The sequence below is a fragment of the Crocodylus porosus genome, unplaced genomic scaffold, assembly GCF_001723895.1.
Source record: "Crocodylus porosus isolate Cpor-Errol unplaced genomic scaffold, CroPor_comp1, whole genome shotgun sequence".
NCBI lineage: Eukaryota > Metazoa > Chordata > Crocodylia > Crocodylidae > Crocodylus > Crocodylus porosus.
Window position 1 is genome coordinate 54,370,058 of NW_017728948.1, and position 21,414 is coordinate 54,391,471.

Below are 21,414 nucleotides of genomic sequence, written 5' to 3' on the forward strand. Positions count from 1 at the left end.
TAACTGGAGAGGAAAGGCTTGGGCGTGGGGAGGGGAGGGGCGACCACCACAGGTGCCAGCTTGAGGGGGAGAGTAGTAACTACATGTTGTGGCCTTTGTTCTGGACCTGAATTTTGGCTTGGCCTAATTACCATACATGCAAAATAGAAAACCACCAGAGCACAGCTCATTCTCCCAGGTTCTGCACCAATTACAATTTATGAAAAAGTAGCATACATATAATGTTACACATTTGATACAGCAAGTTTATCATACTTTCATGGACATACCCTCCCACCAGATTTTAAAAACCCAGATTTTTTTCCTGGCTGTAGTGAAATTTCCAACTGCTAAGTGCAGATTTTGGAGTAAATGTAGAGAAGAGAGAAGTAGAGTTGGATAAGTTCAGAAAAGGTATTATTATTTGTAATACAGTAGTAGCATGCTAATGCCTCAAATGAGGATCATGGCCCTACTGCACTAGAAAACAAAACCAAAAAGGGACTTGTGATATATTCTGAGTTCTGTAGCTGACCTCCTACGTAGCCCCAGAAGAGTCGCTTCATTTCACATAACCACATTATTTGTAATGGATACAAAGACTTGGCTATTACAACCGTAGTTTTGAAATCATAGCTTAAAAAATGATTGGGCTTCCACTTGGATGTAATACACTAAATATGAAATTAGTTAATAAATAAAGTAAGATAGCATGAAAGATGAGAGCAAAACAGAGAACAACACAGAGGAAAGGAAGGGCAATCTGAAGGAAACTGAAAGGAAATGCAATGAAAACTCTGGAAAAAGATACACCACAGGATCTGAAAAGAAAACAAGGCATGAAGCCAAGAGAGAGAAAGAAGGAAAACACATGAACATAAGCACTATTATCAGGACTCGCTGAATAGTATTTAAAATTATTATTTAATAATATTTCAATTATTTGTCAAATGATTTATTTAATTAATAATGCTGTGATGCACCTAATTCCATAGGTAGAAACCTGAGAAATTAACTGTCTATATCACACATCTCTTAAGTTTGCATTTTAGCTTTAAAATATTCAATTAAAATTTGGTTTTATGGTATAATTATGTATATTTTAGCTCCAATGTAAGTTGATTTTTCATATTAGGCATGTAAGGGTAATGGCAAGTCTTGTGTGTTTAAAAGTTGTCTACCCCATGCTCTGTTGAAAAAAAAAACAAACCGTAAGATTTACAGAATGATTGAGATGAAAGGTCCTCAAGTTTTTGGGACCTCAGCCAAAGACCACTAAAATCAATAGGATTTTGAAGAGGCTCCAGAAGAAGAGCACTCAGAGCCACTCTCAGACTCCATGTCTCAGGCATGCTCACTGGTGCACATTTGGGGCTGCACAAAAGCAGCTACATTGCCTAATTTCTGGGATTTGGTGCCCACAAAGCAGAGCAAGTGGGTAGGGCTTGCATGCCAGCAGCATTCCCAGGCTCAGCCTGAAGCTAGTGCAAACATGCCCTTGTTCAACTGAAGTTGAAAGAACTATTGACAATCCATACAGTAAGCACATGCCTAAATCTTTGCAAGAGCCAGGATCTATATGCAAGCCCCTCAAAATTAAGAGTAAAATGGTACTCTGCTCAGCAAATGGCATACTTAGAATTATCAGCTGGAGAAGCTCAATAAAATATGACCAACTTTTACTTACTTAATTAGGATTTTTTCGGTATAATGAGGTATATTTTAAGGTTGCCATAATTATTTTAGTCTTAAATTTGTGAGCAGGAAGACAAATTAAAAACAAATAGAACCAGAGGGTTTAGAATTGGAGCTAGTACAAGTGCTGAGGTAAGGAAGACAAGGTTTTCTATAATCCTTACTTGAAGTTCCAAACTTCTCTAGCTTATTGAAAAAATCTTAACAGGGAATAAAAAGAAGATCAGTTAAGCATTTTCTTAAATTTTTACCCATTTTATTAATGCATTCTTCATTTAAGATTCTTATTATATATATCGCTATCCTGTTGGTTTTCATCTTCTAAAACCTATTAGAAGATACTGGAAATGTATCACCGGAAATACTGAAACTATTATTTAATTAATTGTATTTACCCTGAACCAACCCCATTATTACTTTAAAAGAACTAATATCTGCAGATCCTTATTGCAACATCCAGAGGTTTCCTAGCACGCAATTCATTTTTAAGTTAGCAAAACAATTCAATAACCTCTTTCTTCCTGTTCTAGCACAGTTATTCAAGGACAAAGTACTCAGCCTCACTTGGCAATCACTCAAATGGGGTTTCCAGGTATTCCATAATCGTCCAATTTTACAATACATTCTTTAACCCTTTCTATTTCATTTACAAAGCAAGGGTGCCCTTTCCCTTACTGGCTGTGGCTCTCTCTGATACTAGTGATACTCCACAACTCCACCAGCTAGTGGTAACAAAAAACACACAATTACTGTCACTTGAAATCTCAACCATCTCTCCTCAAAGCTTGAAACAAGACTTGAGAATGGTCTGGAACTAAGGCATCTTGTGGAGCAGTTTCTTTGTTTACCTTTCCATCACCCAGTTGGCCATCTTATCTCTAGTTCTCACATACTTGCAGAACCTGATTTCTCAGAAGCACCCAGCACCCATAGCTCCAGCTGAAATTAAAGGATAATGTAGATGTGCAAAACTTCTGAAATGAAGATGCTGGCATTCCCAACAATGGGGTAAAAGTAAAGATACAAACTAAAAAATGATCTTAAAATACTTCTACTGAGAGTTGGACATAACCAACTTTTTAAAGTCTATTATATATTTAATGAAGTTCTGTTTTCCTTTTAAAAAGTGTCACTGGTATGTGCTTGGTTTTTATACAAACATTTCATGGGTGCCACATAAGTGGGGCACACCGAAATAAGTTAGAGCTTACTTATGATGGTGGCACTGAACCTGCAATGAGATCTATACAAGAAAACTTTTGTACTGTGAGAAAAGCTTTACTGAGAAACTAGGGCCTGCGTTCTGAGCAAACCTGTATCAATCTTATCCACAAATGAAAATCAATTGGAACTGGCATATTTGATGTAAATGCACCATGGTTCTGTTCCATCATGTTTTATTATCTACATAATAAGTTGTTTACAAAGTTTTGGCTAACTTTTCACTTGCACTTATTTTCTTAGTGAGGGTTTCAGATAACCCCTTTTTACGCATCCTTGAAAAAAACAAAATATGAGAAAGATTTCTGCTTCCCAAAGGGACACAAAAACAGACTTGACCATTTTTTAAATGTTTGTCTTTTTAACCACAATTATTGAAAGAAAAAAAATCTCAAAACTAAAGGGAAGTGCCACAAAGTAACATTACCAGGACTTAGACTAAAATGGTGCTCTTACCCTAAGGAAAGTTTATGGCTATCCTGATGTTACTCAGCTTTGCACTAACAGAGAAAACAAGAAGTCTGTCCCTTAGTGTTTCTGGACCCAATGGTATCAGCTACATATTTTGCATAGCTAACATTTGCTCCTATGTACAACATTTGATTTTTTTAAAATAATTTTTACATTGCACCTGAAAACACGCAGAGGCAGATGGTACCCATACCTGCATATAAATTTGGTCTAATTTTATCATATAAAATGATCACTTCTATCCAACCCTAATTCCACTTATGTGCAATCTTCAGGGCAATACACCATGGGTTTTTTTACTTTATAAAAACCCATTACACTATTAGTGATCTCTATGTATTAAATCAATAGATTCCCTCAGGTAGTTGATAGCTTGAAGAAGTTTGTCCACAAGTAATCCCTAGAGCCCCCTTTTCTCCCTGCTACCCAAATCATAAATAAAAAAACCCCAAAAACCAAAGGACCAGGAGAGGAGCAGATGGAAATCACAATGCTTGGGAAAACATAGTGCACATAGACTGGATATGTCTAAACAGATTACAGACAGGCCACTGTCACTTACTCATCTACTTGTTTTCACATTGGCATAATACAGACAAACGCTTCTTCAAATAAAAAAAATGGCTTTACTTTTGCATTATAAATCACACTATAATGTAGGACAAAACCACATACCTAATAATAGTCTGTGGGATAAGGGAAAGTTCTGGTACTTATTTTAAGCTGGTCTGTGCAGGTTTGACATATGATCCTTTTCTAATTTTTGATGAAGTCAACAATGTGAAGACATTAAACTAAATAAATAAGACAACTATAAACTATTTTAAGCTTGTGTATGGAAAGGAAACCACAGTTTAACCCACATAATTAAAAGCCAGTTTCATTTAAGGTAGTGAGAGACCATCTCTTAAAACTCTGACTTGTATTAAATATTGGTAGTGATTCAGTCATTGTGTCAGCATGTCACTGTGATGTATAAATGTATGAATTGTACTAAAATATAGGTAATGTAGGTAAGGCGAGATAAATCAGTAAAATGGTCTCAGGTTTATGTAAATGATGAGCTAGATACAAGACAAGAGTTAACCCTGAACTGAATTTCTAGTCATAGATGCCTTATTTTATAATTCAAACACAATACATGAGGAAGGGCATCCTGTGCTCTAACACCTGTCTAACATCTATCTCAGCTATACAGCTGGTCCAATAAAAGATATCACCAACAAAATCTCTGCCCCCTTGTTTCACAATTAGTCTTTTAGACAATATATGTTGGCATCTGAACTTTCTAGGTTTTTAAAAAAGTTAAAACAGGTCTTAACACAATACTAACCCTGTGCTTCCTTTCTTGACACATTAACCCTCTTATACCCTCAAGACACTTTATTGTCTCCTAGTGTCTCTTTTCACATATATAAAACTCTTCAGCATAATTTCTAACATCATAACTCTTGTCCTTTCTATATCTCCCATAATCTCCCAATTTCTTTCTTTATTGCTTTCACCAACTCGTGACTTTTCACATTTCTACATCTAAAACAACATCTTGCTTCCTACCTGCCAGGCATCCACACTTCTTCAAACCCCTTGTGGCGGTGAGGCGCCACCACAGGCTCCCAAAGGGGAGACGGTAATCCCCACGGGCCCCAAAGCCCAGAAATAGAATCCCGGCAGGGGTGACTTACCCCCTGCCAGGCAGCCAGAGCAGGAGCCGGGACCACAGCTGCAGCCACACGAGCCCGCGTTATGCTGGCTGTTTAATCAGCTATTTCCTGTGCGGGGAACAGCTGGACCAATCGCGGCGGCCGTACCAGCCGCCACAGGAGAGTTGAAAAGCCCTGCTGAAACCAGGTGAGAGCTGGGGAGAGAGAGTGCTGGTGGGCAGCTCATTAGACACGCTGAGGCTACACAGGGGAAACTTCTGAGCCCCCTGGCAAGAGGCAGAGCAGGGGAAGTCCTCCAGCTTCCCACTGAAGACAAGCTGCAGGAAGCACTGAAGCTCCCTGTAGGGAGCAAGGCAGAGGATGCATTTAAGGCCCCTGGAGGAGGCTGGGGCCAAGGAGGCAGCTCTACAGCCCTCTCCTCCTCCAGGGAGTATTCTTAAAAAAAAGAGAGAGAGAGAAAAAAAGGAAAAGGGAAATCAAGGAACTTAGAGAAGGTGGGCTGTGCTTCAAGGTCAGTGGGAAAAGAGTCATCTGCATCCACATCAATGTGGGACCACACCCGAGGCAAGCTGCTGGCAACCCCACCGGGCCGAAATCCCCTCTCTACAAATATTCATCCGGTTGGTGAGTGGATAGGGTGTAGGGGAGGCGGAGCCCCGTGGAACATCGCACCAAACAAAATTATGAGTACTGCCATTTGTCGGGAGGCCCTCCCAGAAAGCTCTCCACTGAACCCCCTCTCTTAATAGTTTATTATCAAAGTCATGGCAGGCGCAGGCGAGTTGAAGGGCAGGGCTATGCACACGACATGCTGTGCAACACGTAAGGCCCCAGACATCACACCCCTCCACTCCTTTGGCCTTGCTTTTCATTATTTTCTCCTTCTACATTCTCTGCTCCTCCCTCTCTCATTCTCTGCTTACAAATGTCAACTTGCATGATTCACTCATGATGACTCATTTATTCATTTTAATACATGTCCTTTTTTCTTCGCATTCTATATTAGTCAAAGGTAGATTGCAAGCTCTTCAAGACAGGAACCATGTCTTTTGAATCTCTGAAGCACCATGCAACATTAAGCAACATATAAATGTTTAATAGACATTCTGCTTCTGAGGTGGGAGACAGAAAAAAGAAAAAGACACCACTTTAAAAGACCATGCTTATTATAGAAAAAAATACTACATTCAATTGTTTTAAAAAAAAAAAAAAATCTCCCTGGCCCCAACAGTAATGAGCATGAAATTTTCAGGCTAAAAGAACATGTAAGCAAAATTACTGGAAAACATGCTGGTTATGTGTACTGCTTGTTATGTTATCCTAGTTTCAGGCTCAACCATGATACTGCTATATGTAGCTCAGTTATACATATGCAAAAAAGGTTTGCTTTGGATAGCCAAAAAACAAGCTTTATCAAACTGAATCATTCTATGAAAACTGACAGCATAGGAAGGGGGGGGAAAAAAATCTTTTTTTTCCTTTCATCTGGCAGGTCTTGATAATTCGACTGTAATTCATGTAGCTACTTGCTCTGCGGCTGATGCAGAAAGAGGAAAATCTTGTTTCTTTTAGAGTAGTAGTTGTTACAATGGAAACCTATTTAAAAAAAAACAGAACGTAAAGCCACAATACAATTTTGTAGACTCACAATATTTTAAAATAGAATTTCCAAAGTCTGGTTTGAAGTTAATGGATTTGATTTCAGCACATCATTTAACTTAAATATGTCATTGTTTACGGATGGCTTAAAAATATATTGGCAAATGATGAGCGTGGAATATCTGGAAAATTAATGAGAGGTAATAAAAGAGCAATATTTGCTGGAGTGTATTCCTTGAAACTGCCTGACACTATTTTTGCCAGCTAAACAGAAACTTGGACTAGCATCCTCCATTACAATTTAAAATTATCTAGTAGCTGACCGCAGTAAGATAAATTTCAGCGCGAGATTTATACAAGACAGAAGATATGGGTAACGCCAACACAAGCAAGAAAGAAGAAGAAAGGAGAATCCCAATATCCTTCATGATTAGGGAACTATATTCCATAAAAAAATCCAGGCTCCCCCTCCCTCATCTTATAGTACACAGGGAGCCATGTATATTTTATAGCACATGGCATGCACTATAACAACCAGAGTCTGGAAGCACCAGGCTTCCAGGAGCCTATACTACAGCATCTTTTTAGGAGTCATCTTTTAACACTTTAACATCTGCCATCTGACTAGCAAAAAACCCCTCAAAAAGCTACATGCCCTGTAGCCATTAATGTCTGATAAACTGTCAGGGATCTCTATGAGTCCTTAATGTAACAGTGACTACTTAATGCCACCGTTACTGTTGAAAGTCATGTGTCAAATTTAAATTATAAATCGATGTTGTCAACTTTGAATCTATCCCAAAGCACTGGAAAAAGGATGCAGGTTAGAAAGACAGAATATACAAATCAGAACATAGAGATTTAATGTGTTTCAGGTAGATGTCATATGTTAGCCTAGCCTCTGAGTTAGAGAAACAACCATCGTGTCTGGTAATAAAAGGACGTTGCGTAGTTCAACAGTAACGTCACATACAACTTCATCATTAAAAGACTCACTTTCTACCCCTACAGCTCTTGATGAGGAAAGATTTTCAACTGTCTTCAGAATTAAGAGACGCTAGAAAGTTTTGGTGAAATACATTTTCTGATTTCTCTGATCTCTCAAATTTTCTTGCTTATTTATCAAGGGCCCCTGAAGTCCCTTTCCCCATAGCATAATATCACTTCTCAAGAAAAGTTTTTGTACAGACTTTCCACAATAATTACGTAGATCACGAGTTAATCCAAGCAATTGGCATTCATATGCAGACATCCTTCTCTCGCATTATGATTCAAAGTAATTATATTCAGGACTTTGATTTTAAGAACCCAATAAATAAATACAGAATCATAACAGGTTGAACAATCTTTTCTGAGCTAGAAAAATAAGATGCTTATTAACACAAGGAAATATCCTGTTTACACAAACAACTATCCTTTGTGAAACGAATTATGAGGAAACATTTTTGCTCCTCACATTTAATTTCAACTAGAAATGCATGTGTCCCTATACTTTTGGACAATCCTGGATCCCTGCTTAACCACCTCAAGCCAAAACATTATTAGCCATTATATAAACTACTTTACCAATATGCCTAGATAGGCTGAACGTACAATATTAAATCTAGTACTAATAATATAGCTAAAGCACCTTGACATAAAGTTCATATTAACATATAAGATAATACTTTTGTAATCAGGACACTTAAAGTAATCTATTCATCATCCTTTCTTGCAGCTCATAAAGATTAGTCTCAGCTAAAAAGAAATGTTTTAAGCTATAATACCCCAAACCGGACTGCAAGAAAGGAAACGGGAAGATGCCCAAGGAGTTTGCTGGAAGAGGACAAAAAAAAAGGTGTGCGTGTGGGGAGGGGAAACAAGTATGGAATAATTTAACCCTTGCACAAATAAGAAAGATGGAGGATGTGTGCAGGCAGATAAATAAATTAGTAAAAAATGCGTTTTTCCCCAAAAGCGGGAAAAACTGGAATGAATAGATCAATTAAGCGTGAAAATTATTTTAGGCAAACTGACTGGTATCCAAAAGCAGCAAATCGCCCCAATAAAAACTGTCTAGTCTTCCTTCTTCAAATGGACATAAGCCCCTTATTTCTGTAATACTCTAGTCACCCACTATAGGCATATGTGACACTCAACTCCCATAGTAGCTTACAGTGGTATTGGCAATAGTAACACTTTTTAAACTAGATAAAAAGAACAGCTTTCAGCTTGCAAACAACAGCTCCCAAATATATCACAAGATAAGTCACTTGATTGCAGCTGGTCCATCTTACAAACTGCTGAGCCAATTCATGCACCAAAGCAACAAATATTCCCTACGAAATGATCAGGCAGGCAAAAGTCATAGCTGTGACTGAAAGCTATGTACATTTTCAGATATTTTTAAAGAGATGGCAAATACAAATAAAAATACCACTATACAGAAATCTTACAGATGTCCATGCATCTTTCTGCAAGACAAATATTTAATATTTCTACATGAAATAAGAAATTCATGTTAGGAATGTGGAAAAAATGTAAAAGTTGAGAGTAATTTTTATGTGACTATAGTTGACCTCAAGTTTCTATACTTCCAATTTTGGGAATGCCACCATTATAAATAATAGAACACAAGATAATAGACATTAGGGCTGTTGGTTGTAGCCATGTTGGTCTAAGGACATAGGCAGAGAAGGTTCTTTCGGTGAATGTGCTATCTTTTATTAGACCAACTAAATAGTTGGAAAAAATGTTCTTTGCAAGCTTTCAGGTTTGTACCTGATAATAGGCATTACTTTCATTCACTGAATTGGGGGTTATAAACTTGACTCACTCATTAAAACTTAGTTTCTTTCACTTTTACATATCATTGGCAATTTTACTCTGTAGTTAACTGAAACCACAGAAAACTTGCCTTTTAAGTCATGGCTTTACTGTTTTCATTATTGGTAATACTGTCTTTATTTGAACCATTACAGCTATTCAGAAACTTTCATAAAATATACATTAGTGCCATTTAATCAACTGTTATATTGCAGTGCTGCTGCTATTTACCTTGTTCAAGTAAACTTATTTACTGTTGCTGTTTTGACAAACTCCACCAGCTTTAGAATGACCAATACTTTGCATTACTCCAAGCACTTTCCGTGTTCACAAACTGCAGGCCCAACTTCACCATACCTACTACTATTCTAACACTTCACTTCTGCATTGGTCAACACTGTTCATCTTATCCCCACTCTTCTCCATCACTTTTGTATTAAAAACATGGACAAAACAATTTACTAAAAATATTAAGAACAAACACTAGGAAAATATTAGTGGTAAGAGCAACCACAGTCATAAACTAAGCTAAACCTCTGAATCCTTGTTCCCACCCACTCTCTTCCCTGCTTTGTTACCTATCATTTTTTGTGTAAACTTCAACCAGGTCCAATCCTACAAATTCACACAAAGAGTTCTATACAAGCACAGAGTCTTTTTTTCAGCAATCCCTCACAGTTGAAAATGACTGTTTTATCTGTGTGTCCAAAAATGGCTGATGAGGCCTATCCAGGATCAACAGACTACTGTAGTTCAGACACATGATCCCATGTGGGGTGGGCAGTGCTAGATTCTTGATTTGGTCCACAACACTATTTCTGCTTCTCCTGCCTTTCCATCTTTTGTTGTCATGAAGCTGGCCTTGAGGATGTCCCTGAATCACTTTCTTTGCCCTCCTCTTGAGCAAACGCCTTGACTGAGCAAGGAGAATAAAACTTGCTTCAGGGATCTGGAGTCAGACATCCAGATAACATGGCCAGCCCAATGAAGCTGATGTCAGATGATCATTGCCTAAATACTTGTGGTGTTTGCTTGCAGGAGAAAGCTCATACCAGTGCATCTGTCTTCACACTGGATTTGAAGGATCTTCTGCTGTGCAAAGCTTTGGTCCGATTCAATTCAGCAGAAATTTGGCCTGATTCAATGGCTGAATTTCCAAATTCAAATCAAATCAGAGGACCCTTTAATCTCTCTGAATCGATTCAGAGGGTTCCAATTCAATTTGGCGAGATTCGGCGATTCGGACGTAGAGACAGCTTTAAATGTTTTTTCTACATACCTCTAGGTAGCAGGGGCTCATGAGTGTGGCAGTGCTGGGTCACATGGAGTGTCCCACAGAAGTACAGGGGGCTCCCCAGTGCATTCATCAGCAGACCCAGAAGTGGACCAGAAGCATGTCCGGTCCACTTCCGGGTCTGCTACGGAGCTGGGGGGTCCCCCTGAGCTCTCCCCCCACCCCAGCTCAGTGACTGGTGCCTCCTGGGTCTGGTGGGGGCACTCGGGGTCCCCCTACGGCCAATGGCTAAGCTGTGGAGCTGTGGGAGGGCCCCCCAACAGACCAGGAAGTGGACCGGAAGTACTTCTGGTACACTTCCAGGTTCACCACTGAGCACATGGAGGGCCCCCCTGCACTCCTGTGGGATGGTCCATGCACCCCAGCATTGCAGTGATCACAAGCCATGCCTGCTACTTCAAGGTATGTAAAAATAGCTTTTAAAGCTGTGTCTATGTCTGAATCACTGATTCTCTGAATAAGCATCGAGTTATCAGATTCAGATTTGGCCAAATCGAATCAGGGACAGTGATCTGAATCAATTAATCGAATCACTGTCCCTGATTCAGGCCAAATCCAAATCAAATAGTAGTGCGCTTCACACACCCCTAGCATTTATGGTATTTTTCCAACAACTTTAGATGTTTCCTAACCTGTACGCTGTCCATGTCTCAGCTCTGTACAGTAAGGTGTGGATCATGACTACTTGATAAACCATGAGCTTGGTTTCGGATCTGAAGTCATGATCTTCAAACACCCATTTCTTGAGGTGTTCAAAGGCTGCACTTGCACATTTGAGGTGATGTTGGATTTCTTTGTCAATGTCACCCTTCTGTGAGAGATGGCTTCTGAGGTACAGGCAATACTCATCATACTCATTTCACTGTGGATCTGGATTACTGGAGCAGGGGACTGCTCATTAGAAGCCTGATGCTGGAGGACCTTCATCTTCTGAATACTAATGTTAATTCTCATGCAGAGAATCCTATTCAGGCACTGTACTCACACTGAAGGCAACAGGACTATTTCAGTAATAAAACTACTTGAGAAAGCATGTGTGCTAGATCAGTTTTTTATAACATATGCTTTCTTGGATGGTGACTAAAGGCTAATTTAGTTTTTTCCCAAATTGTGGCTGGTATACCCATGTGGGGTATACTTGTCCTTGTTGAACCTCCTGAGATTCCATCTGTTCCAATTGTCCAATTTGTCTAGGTCACTCTGAATCCTAGCCCTATCCTCCAGTGTATCTACTACCCTGCCAGCCTGGTGTCATCTGCAAAGTTGCTGAGGGTGCACTCTATGCCATAACCATGAGGATATGCAGCAAACGTCTAGAGGATACACAAGAGGAAAAAATGAGAAAGGGAAAATATAAATGGAGGAAAAAGAAGAAATGATGCACAAGTACAATATCTCTGAGGTTGCTGGAAAAATTACAGTGCTGTTATAGAGTTCTTTTTATTATTCATAACATTGTCTCACAGGAATAGAATCATAGAAAGTTAGGGTTGGAAGGGACCTCAAAACAGGACCATCCCCAATTCAATCATCCCAGTCAAACCTTAGTCTAGCCTGTTCTTGAAAACCTCCAACAATGGAGCTTCCACCACCTCTCTGGATAACCTGTTCCAGTGTTTTACTATGCTCCTAATGAAAAAATTCTTACTAATATTTAACCTAAGCTTCCCTTACTGCTACTTGAGACCATTGCTCCTTGTTCTGTCATCTGCCACCACTGAGAACAGTCTAGTTCCATCCTCTTTCAAACCCCCCTTCAGGTAGTTGAAGGTTGCTATTAAATTCCCTCTCAGTCTCCTCTTCTCTAAACTAAATAAGCCCAGTTCACTCAGCCTCTCATAAGTCATGTTCCTTGCCCCCCGCCTCACCATTTTTGTCACCCTCTGCTGAATGCTATCCAATTTTCCCACATCCTTTCTGTAGCAGGGGGTCCAAAACTGAACACAATACTCCAGACGTGACCTCATCAGTGCTGAAGAGAGGGGAATAATCACTTCTCTTGACTTGCTGACAACACACCTACCAATGCAGCCCAGTATGCCATTAGCCTTCTTGGTAACAAGGGCACACTGCTGGCTCATATTCAGCTTATTATCCACTGTAACCCTTGGGTCCTTTCCTGCAGAGCTCCTGCCCAGCAAGTCAGCCCCCAGCCTGTACCAGTGCATGGGATTGCTCTGTCCTAAGTGCATGACTTTGCACTTGTCCTTGTTGAACCTCCTGAGATTCCTTCTGGTCCAATCCTCCAATTCACCTAGGTCACTCTGAATCGTAGCCCTACCCTCCAGTGTATCTACTACTCCCCCCGCCCCAGTCTGGTGTCATCTGCAAACTTGCTGAGGGTGCGTTCTATGCCATCTTCCAGGTCATTGATGAAGATATTGAACAAAATGTCTGTGAATACATAGTTATATATCAAACTTAAGAATGGACAAAACTGAAGAAAGTTTTAAAACCACGGAGTTCTGAATTGAGAGACTAAACTCCCTATTTAATGAAAAAGAGGTACACCAACATGGGGTTCACAATACCAGGGAGCCATTTAAAGTAGGCAATCGGAAATCCTTAAGCAAGGAATGCATCTCCTATCCCACCAAGGCTTAGGCACCATAACAAAGAGCAGAGATATCCAACTTTTAAGTACACACACAAGTACCTCATCCTTTGCTCTTAACTCCCTGACTGCAGGTGCCCCTGCAGTACCATGGGTGTTCCAGCTGCAAACTCCCCCAACCCCTCAGACTGTCCCAATTACAAGAAGTGGAAGACAAGAGAGGGAGGGGAAACCAGGAAAATCTAGCAGCTGCCACAGCCAGAGCTACAGGGAAAGGTGCAATCAGGTAGGAACTTGGGAACCACATACTAACTCCTCACAGTATGCACGTGGTCCATGCGCCACCAGTCAGACAGCTCTGTCACAAAGCACTAAGAGTGATTTCATAACTCTCTAGTGTTAGGGAGAGGGAAGTTCTAGGTTCCAGTTTCAATATACAGGCTCCAAAGACTGCTTATATACTTTGCATTAAAACAACCAGGGGATAAAATACAGCAACAGTGGTCAAGGCAGGGCCCCTCCTTATTGTTAAACAGTTCAACAATTTTTGCACCCTCACTTGCTCATCCAATGAATCTTTAATTCTTTTCTACACAATGGAACTTCTTCAAAAGAACCAATAAACTACTGTATAAGAAGGAGAGGCATCACTACAACTTCTTCCTGAGATCCTATTCTTTAATAAACGCAACAGCCACTGCACTAATTTGTACAGAGCCTGTAAGCATTCATTAGCTGTGTTGTGAGCACATCCAACTGTACCAGACAACTGTACCAGACAGAGCCCCTGAAAAAGACAAGTGGAAAATGGAAATCTGACATGACTGCATGTGTAGAGGGGAAGCTTTAGTTGCTTAGAAAACTTTACTGATGAAAACTTAGGTCCCTGTGGGAACAGAAACCTCATAACAGAGTTATGAGGATTACAGTCCCTGATCTGGACACCTAAATTCTGCCTCAGTCCTACTCTGTTACAAACTTTTTTTTTTGCAAAAATATGTATTTTATATATAACTGCACCTCTAACAACCTGTCTTGTGACCACTATGGTTCACTTGATAGTCCAAAAACACACGTTTATAGTTACATCATTCTTAGTCCTATTATAAAGATCGCACTGTGCACCCACGCTCCCACATGCTCATGCATTCATCACTGTCCCCTTCAAATCATGGCAATTACACAAAGGACTACCATGATATTGGTCCAAAGCCAAAAAACTCATGATTTACAACGTAGTTCATTAGGCTGGGCACCAGCAGAGTCAACATCATTTCAAGCCATGGTGACCCTACAGCTCAGCATTGCTCATTATGTGTGTGTTTAACTCCAGATACCCCTCACAAAGGAGCCACATACTAATGAGTCTCTCACTCATAACTCTCACCATGAATGTGGTGTTCGTGTCATAAGTCCTGGGATCCTCCAAAAATGTATATGCAGATAAGGCACAGGGCAGCTTTGTCTAGATTCAGCTTGTGGAGGGCAGGGGCATACTAATCATATCAACAGGCTGAGAGAGGGGATGACAGAGGGGTTCTGGGTGAACTGTCTGAGGCCCCATCTGATGAGATCTGCCAGACCTTTAAGGCTCCAATACACATGCCCAGAGCCTGCTCCGACATACTAGAAATCCAGTGTGTCGAAGCAGACTCAATTAATCGAGTCTGCTGGAGAACAGAAATTGATGCACTCTGGCAGCCTTCCATGTCACATGTATCAGCATCGCTGCATGTCTGCATGGTGAAAAAATGGTGGCAGCACACTTTGAAATAAATCACATTCGATGAGCTTTAGTTCAAAGCAACCCACTGCCAGTTCTTCAGTGCAGGGACGTGCAGGGACACTGATACATGTGACATGCAGGCACTTTTAATTAGCGCAGTTCACTATTTAAAGCACCTGGCACTGCATCCCACAGCATGTGTAAAAATACTCTTAAGGTTGATGAAGAAACAGGAATCACTGGAAAAAGGAAAGAAAGCCTCAGCTCAGCTGTGGGGGTAAAGAGGAAATAGAAATGTATGTAATGTAGTGGATCACCATGATCTGAAAAAGTCAGCACTGAGGGGGAACTGTGCTCAACAGACACTTGCATACATCTTATTCAGATAGGCTGCACTAAGCTATCCTTGTGGTAGGCTCCCATGAGCATGTTTGCCCAATATGGGCCAAGTATTTTATAGTCATGCTCAGTGTTGACTGCACTTGATTAGCTTCATAGTTGATTTCTATTACTGAGCACATGCTACTTTTGGCAGCAGTTTCATGATGAACAATGTATTTAACGAGGTTTCTTTGTATGCAAATAAGACAAAGGGCTTTTTCCTTCATGTTAATTGGGAGGGGGAACCTCATCCTGTATTCAAGTAAATATGGTAATACACATAAAAAGTATTGCAATCACAGTTAAATACTCAAAGATAAGATATATCATAGAATTAAGCTTGCCTGTACATCACAAATGAATTCTAGAGCAGAGGCACAGAGTCCAATGCAATTCTCCAGGGCAGAATTCAACTGCTTTGATCACAAAACATCCTCTTTCTTCCTGAAATCCAAGGTTTTTCCCACCACACACTTTCAAATCCTGCACCAAATGAATTGGATAACATTCTCCTTCACTACAAAATCCTGATCCAGCCCAGAATATGGTATAACATGAGCACTGAATGAGGTTCTCTGCCCTCTGGTCTAGGGTTCAGCCCTTTAGGTATTGTGTACACAGTCCACTTTATTTAGACTAGCTGTGAAGGGATGCAGCATACTCAATCACTCTGCTGGGAATGGCACATGTGCAGTCCAGTCACATGTATAAGCTCTTAGGAGACGCTGTCTAAGCAGTGCACTCAACACCTGAAACTGCAAGGGGCTCAAATATGCTCAGTGTGTGAAATCTTTGCAGATTTCAGCTTTATTAACTCTACTAAAAAAGTGAAACCTGCTATTTTTCAAAGGCTTGCAAGTGAACCAAATTTGGATGGATATTCACAAGGATAACCAATGTCACACTTCTAATACAAATGTAATCCTTCTGCTCAATTTCAAGTTCCTAAGGAACACGGATTGTTCCAAAGGAGCAATTTCTTAGTTTTGAAAAATGCTTTTTTGTCCTAGGCTTGATGTTAGAAATAGCTAAGCCATGTTGGCTGTAAAAAAAAAAATAAAGATCAATCTGAGTCAGACATCCAACATGGAAAATTTCAACCCAAACAGCTAAAGTTTGGCAAAGTTAAGAACAAATGAAAACAGAGACTTATACCAGGAAATGCTGGGCAACCTTAGTAATTTCTGGTGCTTCCCACCCCACCTACACTATGGCAGTTTTTAAAGCCTAAAGTCTTCCAAATACCTGAGGTTTCAGAGAGATACACGGCTCTAATACAAAAAGGGGTTACATTTCCAATAAAGTCTTTTTAATCTCTATTACAGAAAAATCAAGTTATGAGAAACAGGCAACAGTTATTTAAAAATAGAAGCATATTCCAAATTCCAAGGAAAATAACCTGTTTAAATATCATTCTACAATCACAAGCAAATGTAATCAGACCAAGTTGGTGTTCTGAATGTTTATTAAAACACCTTTGTTGAGTAATTTGTCAGAGTTACCATATCCTGCCTACTAGCATGTATACTGAAGCTGCTAAATTTAAACAACAGAAAAAAATGAATCAATATTTATTTTTCATATCTAAATGAATACAAACAAGCAGTGAAACTATAGATATCAAAGTGATCTGAAACCTAAAGTGTGTAACTGCATTTATCACCAAATTACTCTCACTTACTATGGTGATAACATAACAAAAAAATAAATAAACTTTGCCTAGCCAACGGGAATATGAATCACCACCGAACGAGGCAAATATAAAGCCTCACAAGCAAAACTCTTTATCTGACATCACTAAAAACCACCTTATACCTTTGTGCTTCGAAATATTTTAAAATTCAAACTAAAACATAAGAAAGCTGTATGTCACTGAAATACAGATGCAGTTCTGTATTAGGGAGAATTTAATGATTTAGCCATTCACTTTCCCTGAATCAAAGGGTCCCATTTGGAATCAAATTCAAAATGTTAAGCTAAGCTGGAGCACTAACCACATATTCTTCTTTACTCCAACACTTCTAATGTCTGACCCTGATGTTACTAAACCAATGATCTAAATTTGCTTCTGCCCCTCACTATTGAATGCTGTAATATGGCATTTGAAAGAGAATGCCTGCATTTTCAAGCCAAAGCAGAATTCTATCCTGACTGCAACCTATGCAGATTTGCTCTTGATCAGCCAGATACAAGGGCACCTATGACAACTGGCACAACACAGTCATGCTTCTCTCAAAGCTATACAAAGAACAGAAGAGCCCCATGGTCAACACTCCAGTGGCAACATATTTGCATATTAAGAATACTTAGATTTCTCAAGGCAGACTTTGCTGAAGTGTATTCATTATTTTAACTGCTTCTTAAAACCCTTTTGAAAAAAAATCTGTGCTTTATGAATATATACATGAAGGATATGGGCTTACACATCACTCTTTACCTAGAAAAAAAGAATTCAAAAGGTAAGGTTATACAATGCAAGGTACTAACCCTGCAACTAGAAATTCAGAAAAAACATTTCTCATCTGGCAATGTCAATTCATCAAGGCCAAAACTATTCATATGAAAAGACCTGTCTCCACTTAAAAAATTCTGACAATTTCAAAGCATTTTTTCTAAAATGTCCCATTTTGACTGAATGTCCCTGAACTGAATCTGGCCTCTTTTTTCCCACCCCCCCTCTTTTTGCAAAAAATTGAAGTGGATTTTTTTGTCTCATTTCAGAGCACGAAGAAAATTCAAATTCTCAGAAATGTTAACAGGATGAGCACTGTTTCCCACACGCAGTGGGTCTCTGCAAAGAACCCCACAGCCCTTAAGGAAGCAGTGCCAGAGGCAAAACATCAACCTAGAGCAAAGTTTGACATGATAACCAACCTCCCATAGTCTTTATTTACATTTTAGAGCTGTAAATTTTCAATCAGCCACCAGAGGGAGATTAAGCAGTCCTAAGAATATAATTTACAATGAGGAAAATATAAACAAACTATGCATAATGGAAGAACTTAACACAGGGACTTATTCTTCTTGGCACACATGGGTAAGGCAGCAGAAAGGAGCAGTGAATGAGGCTCGGCTGCAGGAAGATTCATTCCGGCTATTAGAAGTAAGTGCTTGTTGTTCATGCCAATCTAAAACAAGGCAAAGCAGTTCCCCCTCCCCAGGAAACACCGCATCACCATGCCCACCCACCAGGGCATCTCAGTCTGAAAAGTTAAAGAACCCAACAAAGATGCTCTGAAGTCACCTTTCAACCTCCTGAAGCAGTCTCTGGATGAGGCTAAAAACCCTCCAACAGACGCAAAAATACAAGAAGAGTGCTTTGAAGTGAAGCGCGGCACACATGCCTCGCTTTGCCGACTGGCGTATCCCGTCACGCGAGGAGTGTGCGCGGCTACCCAGCAAAGGGTCCGGGTCCTGCCACCCCGCCATAGCCCGTTCGAACCCCAGGGGCCCGTCACACACAAGCTGCACGGAGTCCTCGCCCGGGCGGACCGTCGGCAGGACCTGACCCCCAAGCCCTATACCCCAGGCGGCGGGAGCGGGAAGCAGCGCAGGTGGCCACGGGCGACTCCGCCCCGCAGGACGAAGCTGCGGCCGCCGGCAGCTAGACGCGCTTCACCTCAGCCGCTGCCGCCCCGGCCCAGCGCCTCGGTTCGAGCGGCCCCGGCCCAAGATAGCGGCCGCACCCGGCCACAAACAGCGGGACGAGGCGCGCGGGCCGGCCGGGCAGCAGGGACACGAGCCGGGGGGTCGCGGGGCCTAGCGGGTCGCCCGGGGAAGCCCTCCGGCCCCGGGGACAGGCGCGGTGCTCCCCACCCGCCGCCCCCGCTCCCGCCGCTGGGCTGTTAAACTTTAATGGCTCCTCAGCGCGGGCCGGGACCAAAGGAGCCGCCACGCGGGGCGGCCCAGCCGCACACCCGCCCCCCGCAGAGCAGCGGCTTGCCGCGCCGCGCCGACCCACCGGCAGCCGGAGCCTCCTCTCGCAGCAGCAGCAGCAGCAGCAGCAGCCGGGCCTGCCAGTCCCTCAGCCGCCCGCAGAGCGCATGCGCCGCCCAAGCTGCCGGCAAACAGCGGCCGCCGCCACAGAAGCCTCGCGCCACCGCGCGTGCGCCCGCGCGCACTGCAAGCGGCCGCGGCCGGGCCCGCGCGCCCTAGCCGCCACCAGTGCGCAGGCGCAACCGACCGCCGCGCACAGCGGCCGCCTGCCCAGTGATTCCCTGTCTCGAGGGGCGCAGCCGCGCAGGCGCAGCCAGGGCTTCCCTCCCGGCGAGCCCCGCACGCAGGCGCAGTGGAGCGCCGCGGAGCCCTGACCTCGGATTACCCCGGTGGAGGCGCGAGAGGCTCTGAGAGGGGAAAATGGCGTCGGCCGCTCCCTGCCTCGGCTGGGCGGTTCTGGCGCAGTTGGTCGTGGGGCTGCGCTGGGGCTTCGCGCTGCCGCAGACCGGGCCTGGACGCTGGCGGGGCAGTCCCGCGGCCGCGTCCCGCCCCGCCCGGGGACTCTCCCGGCAGGCGGGAGGGTTCGCCCGCGGCTTCTTCCTCGGGAGCGGCCGGGACGGTGGCAGCCCCCGGGTACGCCCTCGCTCTGCACGGGGCGGCTGCGGACATCGGCCCCCTCCCCCCGGGCTCCGGGGCGTCGTGCGGACGTGGTTGGCTCGGGCCAGCAGGAGGGAGCCCGGCGGGGCTATGGCAGCCCAGGGGACGTGGGCCGGGAAAGGAGGCAGTCGGTTGCCCCACTTCACCAGAGTCCGTAGCAGGATTGGGGCTTGATTAGGGTCTAGATCTACTTTCACCCATGAAACCATTCACTGCAGGAGGGAATGATTCCCCAGCCTCCCAGATACCCTCTTAATTTTCAAATACCATAGGTTTAAATGTGTCACATTTTAAATGTAAATGGGATTTGCTCCTGATGTTTTAAAAAAAAAAGAAAAAGGATTGGACAGGTCTGGATATAAGGAAAAACTTCATGGTTTGTGTAACCAGCCTCTGGAACAGACCCCCAGCGGTGGTGCAAGCACCTACCCTGGAGAACTTCAAAAGGAGACTGGATAGCCACTTTGCTGAGGTTATTTGACCCTGGCCGTCTTTCCTGCCCAGAGCAGGGGGGCTGGACCTGATGATCTCCTGCTGTCCCTTCCAGCCCTAAGCTTCTGTGAATCTGGAAGTCGCTGCTTAAATACCTGGAAATGTGGCCTGTGGAAGCATGAAACTAGCCTTTTGTGGCAGTAGCTTAGGAGAGAACATTTTTATTTTGCTAATTTGTTTCAGTGCTTAGCTCATTCAAAGTTGGAAAAAAAAACACGAGTAGGAAAAAAACCCAGGAAAACCAATTCCGATTATAGAGCAGTAGGGCTGGAAGGGCCTTCTAGAGGTCACCTAGTCCAGCCCTGCCTGAGGCAGGATCATCTCTATCCAAACCACCCCACACAAATCATAATCTAAATGCTACATAACACTATACTATTTGTCCTGACACAACACAGACTTAACCCCTTAACCTGCCACAGCTAAAGCAGGAAAACCATAGCAGCCAGTGTTGTTTCCAGAAAACACTTTTCAATATATGTTCAAAAGATTCTGCTTCAAGGGCCAGGCCCCTACTACAGCAAAAAGCAAGCCTCCCCAACAAGTCCACACCAGTCTGACCATGGGGAAGCATTCCCCCCTGACCTCATATATGACCATCTGACCCTGAGGGGAGGGGCAAGACCCTCTACCCAGGAACCTCTGGCTTGGCTCCCAGCAGGAGCGTTGGCCTGAGTCAAGGTCCCCAGCCTGGGCTGTAGCCAGCACCTGGTGCCTCTGGGAAGGCTTAAAAATTCCCTGACACATAGCAAAAAGTGTGGGGGGGAGGGCATGGCAAGGGCAACCAGCAAAGCCCAGAAGCATAAGAAATATCCCTAAAATTATGTTTTTGTGCATTTTATGTTGACTTCCAGGCTGCATCTGGATACAGCTTAATGACAAGTGGTTGGGGGGCTGGGGGGAATTCAGTCATCACTAGTAAATAGAAACGCATCAATCA

The 21,414-nt window shown here is 42.6% G+C and overlaps 1 protein-coding gene across 5 annotated transcripts in view; it reads right to left on the minus strand.

Moving 5' to 3' along the window:
* Window positions 1-19,487, minus strand: part of CLOCK (clock circadian regulator) — a 101,815-nt gene extending 82,328 nt beyond the window's left edge. For all 5 annotated transcript variants that reach the window (XM_019553226.1, XM_019553225.1, XM_019553223.1 and 2 more), the window contains exon 1: window positions 19,351-19,487. The gene's annotated coding sequence lies outside the window, so the exon portion shown is untranslated. The remainder of the gene's footprint in view (window positions 1-19,350) is intronic.
* Window positions 19,488-21,414: the final 1,927 nt, after the last annotated feature.